Below are 13452 nucleotides of genomic sequence, written 5' to 3' on the forward strand. Positions count from 1 at the left end.
AGTAGCTAGTAGTATTTAAATTAAAATTTGCTAGATAGAGAACAATCTGGGAATGCCTGAACCTAAGTTGGGACTCATAAAACACTTTCCAATTTGTAAGCACAATGGACAGCTCAACCTTATTCATCTTTTGGGTTTGGGAGTGTCACGTGATTCCCACCCCCCTTTCACACGTGTGTTTGCTCCTTTCTTTGAGTCCCATTAATTATTTCATCATTGCAAGGACCTAATTATCCCCTTAATTAGTTTCTACTCCGCTCACGTGACAAAGTCGGCTACGCACGTGTCGTTAATTTATGCGTGTGTTAGCATCAGTTTATTAACATTTATTTTAATTTAATTCGTCATCTATCCTTCACTTACCTTTTCTTCTTTTTCGAGTTTTGTTTTGTTAGTACTTTTAATATTCACGTTCTGAGTTGCAAGTGCCGCACTACTTTGGGAAAGTTAGAAGGAACACTAGCCACCCCTTTTGTTTTAGGTGGTGGTTAATAATCTTTTAAAGCGTAAAGGCCAACACACAACATTGTGTTATACCACTTTGCCTTTTTGGCATCACTATACGTAACAGCCAAATAATCGCCATATATGGTTGGCATGCTTATTAATTTTCAAAAATAATAATAACACTCAAAATTGCTTCCTCTTATTCATTATTCATGTTAACCCCATTTTGTCTCAGTAAGTATTTTTGTATAAAAAATCATTCTTTAGTTAGTCTAAACAAAATAACATAAAAAATTAATTACCTAATATTTTTCTACAATTCTTATAGAAGTTGGACGAAAATATACCCGAATCTTAGTAAGTGTTATAGATTATTTAATTGATGTAGATTAACCAGCATCAATCAATTGACATACACACATATCATGCAATGTATGAGTGCCGTTATCACTATATGAAATAATAAGAAGGGTGTGGGTGTGGGACCAAAAGCTGCCACATTTTCAAGCACATTCTGATAGCGCTGTCTTGTAATTTCACAGCACGAGCTTAATGGATTTCATAATGTGTGTTATGATAGATGGTGTTTTGAGAATGATAGCTAGCAACTGACATGGGAAACATCAATGTTACTATATGATAATGTGATTATTATTTGGAGAAGTTTGATGGCAGCTTCGCATTATATATATATATATTTATTATTACATGATTTGTCAAATAGCTAGCTAGGTAGGTCTCCTTTTAATTACAAGCTAATAAGGCCGCATTTTATTTATATATACTTTATGATTAGGTGCGTCCATATATATGCATGTTATATTGTTTTATCATCAACTTTGATTTGGTGAAACATTATTGATTCTTGTTGCTACACGTATTGATTAATTTTGTGCACCTTGCAATAATCAGATTAGTGCTTTAACTTTTCTGGTTCATTTTTTTCCACTACTTCTTTTCCCTTCAGCAATAAATAATCAAGAAAAAAAAATATTTCTAGTAGTTGCAATTATTACACGCTAATTGAGGCCAACCGAAATAAGAAAACTACGGAAGCTATCAATTTTCCTTTTACTAATTGATTCGAGGAACATTCGTTTAAACAATCATGATGTGCTGGATTCTTTTTAGTTTATATATTAAGAGATCCCTTTAAATAAAATGATAATGATTTTGAAGGAGCTAGCTGGAAGAAGCTAAGATGGTGTGTTGTTTTTAATTTACACAAGTAATGAATGCGACAAAATAAAATAAGTAAATAATGGTGGGGAAGAATGTGAAGCCATCATTTTACATCTGACACTAAATATTATTATATCATATTATTAGCTTCTTCTTGTTGGTACGTTAAAATATAGAGATGACGTCACCAATTTGCTTCTAAGATTATTATACTGTTCCATATCCATGCATCTTCCTCAATATAATCCCCTTTCTCTTTCTCCATACACGCACGTTAAATCTTGTGTCATTCAACAACTAATCTAGTTTGGTTTAGACAAATGGACCGAATCAAATTGAATTTTGGTTTAGACAAATCTAATTTTTGTTATAAATATATGATGTAAGTTCAAGTCTATTATTTCTTATAAGTTTTTTTTTTTTTTAACTTTAAATCTTACTTACATCAAAGTCTTATAAGTCTACGAAGATATTTAAAAGTCTATTTTATAAATTATAATTCAAAATAATAAATTTAAAAAAATTAAATTGATATTAATTACATTTTAGAATTTACAATTTATGCTTTATAAATTATATAACTCATTTATATGTTAATTATTAGTTATATATCATAACTATATCTATAATCAAATTATAGTTCATAAATATAAACTTTTTTTTCAAAAATAAAAAATACAATCTTAAATTTAGTCTTAACTACTCTTATTAATATTTTTTTGAATTTATTGAATATGAACAATTGAAAGCTTAAATTAAAAATAATTTATTTTTATAAAAATAGTATATATTTTGACGAGCCGATTTAATAACGAGCTTCATATATTTTTTAAAAGTCCATACCATGGTTTATTTTTAATTAATTGATTTTTTAAATTAAATTTAGTCTGTTTAGTATCGTGCCATATCATATATATGATGCATTTAATCAAGTGTAACAGTGATGATGATGTTGTATGTTTATTAATAATTTGAGTGGAGAGACTTAAGAGCTAGATAGCTAGTTACTGTGGTACCTGATGACTTGTCGTGGGAACTTAGCATGCATTATTCCATATAATTATTTAAAAGAGATTGCACTTTTGTTGCACCGAAAAGTTTAGATTCTAAATGGCTCTTTTGCTTGTTTTCAAGTCACGTTGACTTAACATGCATGTTAAACAGATTAACTACTTACGATTCTTTTGGAATCTAAAGTACACTACTGTTCTGTCGCGCGCCTTTCTTTACTTCTCGTCTCAGGATCAAAGTTCTCAAAGGCATGCATATAAGCATGCTTGTAAATAGTAACAGTATGTAATAGTAATAATACTAGCTATACATATAGTATTTAATTTAATGCAAAAAAAAAAAAAAAAGAAGAAGAAAAGATATATGGTTACTAGCTAGTACTATAGCAGGAATTGAATACCAACAATGTTCCGTATATCATCATCATAAGAGGCTTATTAAGCCAGTTAGAACGTACAATCAACATTTAATTTGTTCACTATACATTATCAAGTTTAAAGGAACAGTAGTAGTGTTGGGTTGTCCTCTTTATATGTTCGGAAAAACCATATGCATGCATGATCGATCATAAGTGAGATGTGTCACTATTTAATTTGTTTGGAAATAGAAAAATATGACGCTGTCTATCGCTGTTATGTCGTAACAAATTGCAAGTGTACCGGACCAACGAACTAGATAGTGTGTCTTCAGATCTGCTATCACAACAAACTAACTATATATGTTTTCCTTTTTATTTTTTTCAATAAAGCTAGTATTCCAAGCATTTTTTAAACGAAATTTTTAACTAAATTTTCGCGCACTTTTTTTCTTTCGTAGGTAGATTTTTTTTTCTTCTTTTACGTGTTTTTTTTCAACATTGTTATTGTTATTGCTGTTGCTACTGTGATGCTGTTCTTGTCATTGCTGCCGCCACAGTTATCATCTTTTTGTTATTATTTTTTTTCCCATCATCATCCTCTTTTATTATCATTACTATCGTTCTCGTCGTCTTCATCATCTTCTTCTTCTATAAATATTCAAAAAACTAAAACACAAAAATTTTGATGCATAACACATAAATTTCGGTGCATAGTATTAAAATTTTAATATGCAACATAAAAAAATTTTAAAGACTACATATTTAAAACATTGACACCCAATCAATGAAATACACACATCACATAAAATTTGATGTATGTGTATCACAAAATTTTTAGAAGACTACATACTCAAAATATTGACTCACCGAATTAGCAAAATATATTCACAATAAAAATGTGTTATGTAAAAAAAATTGTGTGCTATGTGCAAATATTTATATGCTACATGTAAAAATTTCTATATTATATCGATAAGTTTGTGTTATTGTAAAATTTTTTGTGTTATGTTTCAAAAATTTATATTATTTAATGCGCATCACTAAATTTTTTGAAGACTACATATTCAGAATATTGACTCATCCAACTAATAAAATATATTCGCATTGAAAATATGTGTATTAAATGCAAAAATTTTTATATTATATCAATAAGTTTGTGTTATGTACAAAATTTGTGTATTATACTTAAAAAATTTATGTACTATATCAACAAGTTTTTATACTTTTAAACAAATTACTACAATAAGCACAAAAAAAGGAGAAATACTAACATATGCGCCCATTATGATTTTGGTGGACTTGCACTAATTTAATTGAAATTAATTATAAAAAGGGTTAAGTATGTTTTTTGTTTCTAAGGTAGGAGCTGAAAATTTTTTGTGTTTTTGGATTTTTTTTGCTACAAAATGATCCCAAAAGTTTCAGTTTTTTTTTTAAGGATAATACTAGGTAGACAAAAAAAAAAAGCCAGAACTTGCCTTATTTGGCATTAATTAATTATCGCAACAATTAATGAATGCTAAATAAGATAAGTTATGACTATTTTTGGCTGATTTTCTTTGGTTACCAAACATTTCCATTTTTTAAATTGTCCTTCGGATGAAAATGCCCTTCCCCCTTCTTCCCCAAAATGCAGAAACAGAAGCAAGCAGAAGCAAAATGCAGAAGCAAAATGCAAAAGCAGAAGCAAAATACAGAAGCAGAATACAAAAGCAGAATACAGAAGCAGAAAGCAGAAGCAGTGAAACAACAACAAAAACAACAACTAGAAGAATAACACCAACAACAACAATGGATAATGAAATCAGAGCAACAACAAAAGCAAAACCAGAAGCAGAAGCAATCCAGAATCAAACCAAAAACAGAATCAAATCAACAACAATAATCATTTCCTAAAATCCACTAACAGAAAATCAACATTCAACTAAACTAATCCAGAATCAAACCAAAAACAGAAATTGAAAGCAAAATAATAACCTGAATTATGAAAATAGAAAATAGAAAACATTCTTCTTCTTCTTCTTCAATGAAATCAAAAACAAAAGCAGAAGAAATAGAAGTGAAACAACATCGTCTTCTTCTTCAATGGAATCAAAAGCGCGGAACAGGTTCTCCGTGTGCTCAAGTTGTCTGCGGCGCCCAGCCCAAATCCACCGCCGAGACTTCGTAATCGCCGCCGCCGCCATCGTCTGCCTCTTTCTCCAATCCTCCTCCCTTGCCGCCAGCATCACATCAGTCTCAGACCAGCCTCATCACCAAAGGCCGTAGATGCCTCGCCGCTGGTGGACAACAAGATTGTTGTGACAGCTCCTCGTCGGTGGTGAACTCTGGTTCGAGGAGGTCCGAGACAAGGAAGGAGAGAAGGAGGGGAGAGGGTCGCGGTGGCTCTAGGGTTAGCGCGGAGGGGAGAGGAGCAGCGGCGGTGGCCCTTCCCCTTCCCTTCTCCTTCTTCTGTCCCCTCTTCCCTTCCCTGAACTGAACCAGCGTGAATTGAATCTCTTCCCCCTTATTCAACGTTGTGTGTTTTTTTTTAGTCAGGGGTATTTTTGGAATAAAAATTTAAAATTTGGTAAAAAGACAATTTTAAAACAAGCTGAAATCTTTAGAACCATTTTATCGCGAAAAAAAGGTCGGAGACGAAATAAATTTTCGGCCTCTACGTTAGGGACCAAAATCGTACTTAACCCTTATAAAAATGCTTGTACATATATCAACCCATTTTTTTTCTTTATATTAGCATAGATTTTGTCATTCTTGAATTTTTGATACGGTTTTAAATTATTTTTTTATGATACTCATAACATTACAAATTTTGCCGTACTACGTAATCCCCACACACCCACCCCCTCAGGGACCTCACGTAAGACGTAACATATAAGGCATTCTTTTATATTCCATAAAATGATCTCATCCATTATTTTTAAAAAATAAAGTAATAAAGGAAAAAAAAGAGAGAAAATAGATATGGTAGAAAAGGAAAATGATTTATACCATGGAGTAAATTAATTTTTTCCCTTACAAATAAACACTACTAAGATGGGTTTTTAAACCACATCCCAACCTCAACTATAGTGGTACATAGTGAAATTCTGATAAAAAGAATAGAATGAAATGGATAAAAAAAAAAAAGAGAGAGAGAAAATGAATACGATGGTGAACGAAACAATAATGATTGAATACTGTGAATGAAAAGAACAATGATAATGGAAACGAAAAAAATGAAAATGAACGAAGTAAGAACGAAAGAGAGAAGGAAACAATGAAACGGTAATTAAAATTTAAATCTAAATAATAAGTTAAAAGAGAAAAGATTCACTTTCTAACTGTGTTTAATTTGTTAGAGAAAAAAAATAAGGATTTTGAATAAATATTTTACAGAATTTAATTAGAGAACTTATTTTTTCAGTCAATATTATTTATTTTTAAATTATTTTAAATTTTAATCTTAATTTTAAACTTTAAGATAGCGTTTGGTAGAGAGACTGAAAGACTGAGACTGAGAGACAGAGACTCAGAGATAGATATTGAAATAAATTTCAGTATTCTATTTGGTATAAAGTGAGAGACAAAAATTAAAACAAGAATGAAGCTCTAATTTAATTTGTACAAAGAATAAAATTGGAATTAATTAATTGAAATGAGAATATTTTAGGTATAAATGTTATTAAAGTTTCAGTCTCCATCTTTAAAAATTTCAGTCCCCTGTGTCCTCACTTTTTTGAGGTACTGAAATACTGAAATTTTGAAAACAGAGACAAAAATTTTAATACTAGTCTCTAAACCAACAAACATGATACTGAATCTCAGTCTCCTAGTCTCTGCCTCAGTACCTCAATAAACGCTACCTAAATATCAAATTCTCTAAGATATGAGAGTTAAAAAAAATAATTTTGCAGTAATAAAAAAATTAATTAATATTAATTAATTAAAAATTAATTATTTATACTTATTCTATCTTATATAATAATTACCTCCCATTTTTAAAATTATTGCTCCGTCCTGGTCTCAGTAAGATCTTTTTGTAACTGGGTTAGAAATAGTTGTACATCAGCTTAATAACATTGGTCATCTCCTAAGTACACGCGTTGATGTTCGGCGCAAACGTAACAACAACCCACAAACAAAACAATATGGCAATTTCAAAATCAGGCAACCAAATAAACCTAAATTCATTAAGTAGGAATCAATTTTCAGGAACTTTTAGCAATAACCACAATCAGTAAACAGAAAATACTAATCAGAAAATTAAATAAACCTAAATTTACTAAATAAGAATCAATTTTCAGGAACTTTCAGCGATAACCATAATCATTAAACAGGAAACACTAATCAGACAACTAAATATACCTAAATTCACTAAGCAGAAATTAATTTGTAGGAACTTTCAGCAATAACCATAATCAATAAATAGAAAACACTAACCAAGTAACTAAATATACCTAAATCCACTAAATAGGAATCAATTTTCAAAAAATTTTATCAATAACCATAATCAGTAAATAGAAAACACTATCCAGCCATTCAAACCTAAATCCACTAAACTATAATCAATTTTCAAGCACTTTCAACAATAACCATAAATAGAAAATATATAAGGCCTAGAGTGATACTTATCCCGTGCTGCCATCAAGCTAAATGGTCAACCGTACGATGGGAGGTGGTAGAGGGGTATCAACTGCCTCACTTCTGTAGCTGGACTTTGGGGCCGCGGCATCCGTTGCTTGAGGCAACGTTGCCGTGGCTGCAGGCTGCTAAGCGGTAGGAGGCGACATCGTCCGTAGACGGAGGCACGTAGTTGGGGTTAGGGACTATGATGAACGACTGATTTACTAAACCCGCAACCTGTGATGTCACCGGGGTAGTCAGAATAGAGGAAGATGATCCAGAATTTCCAGAGGTACCGAAGAAATCCTCCCTCTACCACGATCTCGACCATGTCCACGACCAGTAGCCTGATCTGCAACACCTCTACCTGTCGTCATGTTTGCAAATAGCATACCAATTAACATAAATTCAGCAAAACAAATCAACAATAAATTATAACAATACCTAGGTAATTCTTATAACTAATACCACAACATTAAGTTCAGCATTTGATGATCTGAATGGTAAGTGTCTTAGAATACAACTATATGAACCATAATGTGTATTATCAGATCTAAATCAGATACTAAGTGTAGAAAACACTTCAATCAAACAATTGACAGTTACACATAATATACATACACAAAATTCAATTAGCAAATAATATCCAATGCATTACAATCCTGTATCACAAAGAGATTTAATTAACTATACCAAGCAAAAATTAAACATCCTAAATCACAGGGTAACTACAATATGCAATTAAAACGAACAATAGACATAGAAACATATAAACGAACACTTAGCAAGCACATACATCAAAGATGCAAAATCAACGCAACTAAGTAACAGTTGATAGCCTCAAATTCAAGTAAATGTTATTCAACCAAATTTCAGCAATTATTCAACAAAACAAATAGTCTTTTAACATCAATTTACACAAAATCCGTAGCATTATCCATTAATTCAGTCAATTTCTAACACTTTTAGCAATATAACACAAACTAATAATTCTAAAACTAACCTATCCTAGCCACCTAAAATCTACTAAAATAAAAAAATTAACTCTAACTAAATTAATTAACTAAAATTAGAATAATGAAACAACCTAACTAAAATAGAATTTGAAGAAGAAAGAGAAACAAAGTTTAAAAAAAAACCTGAAATGCAGAACGATGAAACGGTAGGGAAAGGTGGTCATCGAAGGATGCAAAACTCGCCGAAGGCTGGGCAGTCGCAGTGCAATGATGGCGAGGCGACAGTGGGTTGACGGCGACGGAGATGGGCTGTGACGGTGGTGGTCTCGGTGGTGGCAGCAGATGGTGGTGATGGAGACACTAGAAGGAGAGAGGGAGACAGAAGGTGGTGATGGAGAGGGTTCATGATTTGAATTTACGCCCCTTTACTGTCGAATTTTTTCGACGGTAAACCATTGCGGTTTACCAAAATGCAGTGTTTCACTAATTGGAGTTATCATAAAAAAAATCTGACAGTAAACCCAACAGTAAAGGATGTGCCAGTTTAATTTATTTTTCCTCCAAATAATACCGGCGGATTACCGTCTGAAAACAGAATCCACGTAATAACTTAACCTTACGAATTTGACGTCGTTTTTGCTGATAAATTCGATGGTAAATCCACCGCTACTCTACGACACTATAACGGTAAATCTGACAATACTCAGTATTTTTCTTATAGTGCATGACCAGAGCAGTCGGTTCAACCAGTAATTCAATGGTTGAACCAATAACCTTGTGCTTTACTAATATAATTGAGTCAATTGTCGGTTTGATTTTGATAATTATAGAATGATTTGGTTAAACTTAATTACGTAAAAAACTTGATTATCTAAAATTAATAAAAGAAAAAAAATTAGTGGTTCAAATGTAAAGCAAAACAACAACAACAACAACAAAGCCTTGTCCCACTAGGTGGGGTTGGCTACATGAATCAAACGACGCCATTGTGTTCTGTCATGTATCATGTCTATAGAGAGACATTTTACATGTAAACCTCCTTTGACCACCTCATAGATGGTCTTTTTAGGTCTTCCTCTTCCTTTCACCCCTTGTCCATCTTCCATCTCATCCACCCTTCTGACTGGGTGTTCTGTCGGTCTTCTTCTCACATGTCCAAACCACCTGAGACGTGATTCAACCATCTTTTTCCACAATGGGTGCTACTCCAACTCTCTCCTTTATATCTTCGTTTCATATTTTATCCAATCGCGCATGACCACTCATCCATCTCAACATGTTCATCTCTACCACACTTAGCTTATGTTCGTGCTCCCCTTTGGCTGCCCAACACTCCGTACCATAAAGCATAGCCGGTCTTATAGCAGTGCGATAGAATTTACCTTTAAGTTTTAAAGGCTCTTTTTTGTTGCATATAAAACCAGATGCACTTCGCCATTTTGACCAACCTGCTTGAATCCTATGATTTACATCCTGTTCAATCTCTCCATTATCCTGTATGATGCACCCAAGATACTTAAAACTTTTAACTTTTTGTAGGATGTTTTCTCCAATATTCACCTCTATATTAGGGTTCTCCCTTCTCAGACTGAACTTACATTTCATATATTCCATTTTGCTACGACTTATGCGCAGACCATACACTTCTAGAGCTTCTCTCCAAAAGTCCAACTTCTTATTTAGGTCTTCTCTTGACTCTCCCATAAGGACAATATCATTGGCAAAAAATATGCACCATAGCACAGGCTCTTGGATGTGCTCTGTGAGTACTTCCAAGACTAATGTGAAAAGGTATGGACTTAAGGATGATCCCTGGTGTAATCCTATGCCAATAGGAAATTCCTCTGTCACACCACATTGAGTCTTCACACTAGTTTTGGCCCCATCATACATATCTTTAATTGCACAAATATATTCGATCCTTATTCTTCTCTTTTCTAAAACCTTCCATAAGACCTCCCTTGGCACACTATCGTATGCTTTTTCCAAATCAATAAACACCATATGTAGATCCCTTTTATTACTACGATACCTCTCCATCGTCCTTCTTAACAGGTATATCGCTTCGGTGGTGGATCTGCCTGGCATGAATCCAGATTGATTCTCTGTTATTTGTGTCTCTTTTCTCAACCTCTGTTCTATCATCCTTTCCCATAACTTCATGGTATGGCTCATGAGCTTGATTCCTCTATAGTTTTTGCAACTTTGTATATCTCTCTTATTCTTGTAAATAGGTACCAAGGTGCTCTTTCTCCACTCATCAGGCATCTTGTTTTACTTTAAAATCTCATTAAAAAGCTTGGTTAACCAGTTGATGCCTTTTCCTCCAAGGCCCTTCCAAACCTCAATCAGGATATTATCAGGTCCTACTGTCATCTGCTTTAGAGCCTCTTTTACCTCAAAGTCTCGAATCCTTCAATAGCAGTCAAAATTTTGATCTTCTTCCCTTGTGCATAACCGACCAAGACTCGGAAGAGTCTTCTTTCCTTCATTAAATAATTCGTAAAGCAAAAATTGTATTATTCAAATGTAAAGCAAAATCAAAGAAAATTTATTAGTCACTTATAATTTTTCTATTTAATCATACATATATAAATAATCAATGTAAAAATTATATTAAGATTACTTATTAATTAAATAGTCCTCTTGCGTGCTAATTGTAATTAACAAGTAATTTATTTTTCTACGTAAACAGGAAAAAATTATTATGCTTTTTTACTTCATCCGTCCATGCCATTGACATTGTGGATTATTAGATCACAAGATCAATTTTTCAACTAGAAGACACTTATCAAACTCACTAGCTGGAAATTAAACTTAACAAAGTTATTAGAATTAAGTGAACATTTTTAAACATTATGATGATTATTTGAGATTTTTAATCCTAGAGATTTAACTATGTATTTATATATCTTATCCATCAGCTTAAACTTTTAAAAAATAATTTAGTAATATAATATTAAATTTCTATAACTAAAAATTTAGAATTCGATTTTTTGTTATCTACAAATGAAAAAAAAAAACATAATACAAATAAAAAAGAAAAATATTACCTATACAAAAATTCATACAAATTTAAAAAGGGCTTTCTTATATAAAAAAACGTGTTACAAATTTAATTATTTATATATTTCCTCCCATCCGATTAAATTTTTGGACATAGTATAAAATTTATAGGACTCGTTACTTTGATTTTTATGTGTATTTCAACTAATAATTAGAAGAATAAACTACCATTTATATCCATAAATTTTACGAACGCTTGCAAAAGTATTTATCAAACAAGAAAATTAATGTTATACTACCCATAAAAAATAGTTTCTGTATGACAACAGTATTCAAATCTTAATTTTTTGTTGTTGACTTTTTAATAAAATTTTTAAATTATCCCGACTCTTTATCATCTTCTCTAATTTTCAAACTTTCACAACTCTCACCACCACCAGCACCTTCCCTAATTACCACTATCTCTCTTCCCCCTCTCCACTGCCATCACTCACCCTAAAAAAAGCATCCATCAATCACCAATCATAATATATCATCATAAAGCAATCGGAACTGGTCGCCGTGTTGGGACCTGATCCATCCCTATCCCATTCAAGACCCTAATCTCGCATCTAATGTCTTTCTCCAAAGGGCAACGTTCCTACACCGAGGTGCTCTTCAACCTCTGCAAGTAAACCAATCTCAATACTCTCTACTCCTTCAAGTTCACACACCTCTCCTCCTCTTTTCATCACTAGGAGGCTCGAGCCATCTCCGCCATCCTCCTCCGCAGGTAGCTCACTCGTGACAACTTATACCTCCGGCTACGCCTCTCCCCTCACATTCAGCCTTCTCAAATACCTCATCATCTCTTTTATCCAGACTAAGAACGTCCAATCCATCTCCAAGAAGCTCTATGACACCGTTTTCGAACTCACTTCCGGAATCCTTCCTGACGTCTGATAGCTCCACGAAAGCGGCGACCTGCAGCGAATGATTGGGCTGCTGTTTCAGATTCATGATTTGCAAAGAGTGTAGTGGTAGCCACAAGATCTTTACAGAGAAGAACGACGAGTTCAAAAGCAGTTTATCTTGTAATGTCAACGAAAAAATCTTCCACAATTATTTAGAGACCCCCCTCCAAAAAAAAAGAGATGATAATGGCAAGGGATGATGTGGTGGTGGTGGCGACGATGAGTGGTGACAATAGAGAAGAGGAGGGGAGTTAGTGATACTCAGAGAAGGTATTAGTAGTGGTGAGGGTTGTGAAAGTTTGGAATTTGAGAAAGAAGGTAAAGGGTGAGGATATTTTGAAAATTTTATTAAAAAATTAATAAAAAAAATTAGAATTTAGATATTGTCACACGAAATTCATCTTTTATAGGTACAATATTAATTTTTTTTGTTTGATGGGTATTTTTATCTACATTTACAAAATTTATAGGGTGAATGCTACCCAACCCCCTCTAAAATAACATGTAAGTTACTCTTCATTATGTGTCATATTGAATTGGTCCTTATCTTAACCATAGTTGGGGCGCCAACGTCATCGCCATCTACTGCCCTCCCACACAACCTCTCTTCCTAGCGTCTCTTTTTATCATGGATCACTTCTTACCCACATAATTAATGGTTAATTTGGTTATTAAATTTTTTTATTAAAAAAACATATCTTTATTTAATTACGTGATGGAACATATATTTATATATAAAATATAATTAAATAATAAAGTACGAATAAATTAAAAATTAAAAGAATAAAAATACTATAAAAAAATACTTATAAGAAAGTTAGATTTTATCATTTTAAACTTGTGTTATTAATTTTAACAATTTATTTTTTTTTAAATAATTTATGTACGATAAAAAATATGTTTTTTCTGATTTTAATTAAACTTTTAAGTACTC

This window comes from Arachis hypogaea, chromosome 15, assembly GCF_003086295.3.
Source record: "Arachis hypogaea cultivar Tifrunner chromosome 15, arahy.Tifrunner.gnm2.J5K5, whole genome shotgun sequence".
Lineage (NCBI taxonomy): Eukaryota > Viridiplantae > Streptophyta > Magnoliopsida > Fabales > Fabaceae > Arachis > Arachis hypogaea.